At 51.9% G+C, this 1226-nt stretch overlaps 1 non-coding gene across 1 annotated transcript; it reads left to right on the top strand.

Annotated features, from left to right (window-relative positions):
• The first annotated feature begins 1121 nt into the window (after positions 1–1121).
• Positions 1122–1226, top strand: LOC114923884. The gene has a single exon (XR_003810726.1). It is a non-coding gene; the product is annotated as a U6 spliceosomal RNA (small nuclear RNA).

Here is a 1226-nt window from a genome sequence, read left to right as displayed (position 1 = left end):
AGAGAGACAGAGAGAGAAGAAATGGTGACGACATTCCAATCGGTCACACTGTGCGGCCAACTTTGGCTGATGGCCTGTCAATGTGATATTGTGGTTAAGTTTCAGGAGGCGGTGACAAATATGATTGCCGTTACTCAGGACCCGATATGTCATTATCAGATCACCCCGCAGACGCTGATACGGTTCACTGTACATTCGCAGGGCTTTTAGTCTAAGTCGGTAAGGGAGATGAATCAATCCGTTCACATTCTAAGTCTCCCTGCGCTGTGGAGTCTCCAGCGCGACAACATGGTGCTATTGCCACGGCTGCCAAACGTGGATAGCACACTCCTCCACATGGGGCCTCACATAAACGTTGAGCATCCGCGAAACGGTCGCCAGGGTCAAACCACCCGAATACCCTGCGAGAGAAACGCCCGGCGCCTATGTATCTGCTCGCGCTGATGATTGTGTGAGATGGTGTACTGTTGTGACTAACATACATAGACCGGATCACGTGTCTACAACCATGTGGGAACGGTGAATTAGCCAAGTGGGCGGCGTTGTGGGCGCACTTGCGAAACCGACACGTGAAGGTGACAATTTGGTGCATGGTATGGAACCGAATGCAACGACAATTCCAACCATGAGGACAAGAGTCGAGTGAGTGGGCTGCATTCATGGCGCATTTACAAGGTACCCGTGCGGTTACCGTGAGCAGTCTGCACATCGCATTGCCAATCGACTGACTGCATGTCGGTGGTCATCCACGTCGAGCGAGTGGGCAGTTGTTCGTTCGCGCCTGTATACGTTGCATTGCAAGACGCTGAACAATGCGACTCATCTCCATTCCGCATGTGTACGCGCGAGATTCCGATACGCTGATCGATCGGCCGTCTGTCGCGCAGTTGAATTACGTTTGCATGTTACACATACTACTGACGACGAATGGGCCTAGATTTCGACGCGTGTTGTAGCGGCTTGGCGATGCAACGGTTGCATGTGTGTACGCGTGTTGACGGATGGTGTTGTTGCAATGCTGTGCGGTGCAAAGCGATGTGGTGAGCGAAGGAACAAATGAATACTACGCAGTGGTGCGGTGTAGATGCGGATTGACGAAGGCATTTTGGTGCCCGCACGACGTACTCGCTTCGGCGGTACATATACTAAAATTGGAACGATACAGAGAAGATTAGCATGGCCCCTGCGCAAGGATGACACGCAAAATCGTGAAGCGTTCCATATTT

The sequence above is a fragment of the Protobothrops mucrosquamatus genome, unplaced genomic scaffold, assembly GCF_001527695.2.
Source record: "Protobothrops mucrosquamatus isolate PMUCROS unplaced genomic scaffold, P.Mucros_1.0 scaffold41934, whole genome shotgun sequence".
NCBI classification, from domain to species: Eukaryota; Metazoa; Chordata; class Lepidosauria; order Squamata; family Viperidae; genus Protobothrops; species Protobothrops mucrosquamatus.
This window is presented reverse-complemented; position numbering and strand designations above follow the sequence as displayed.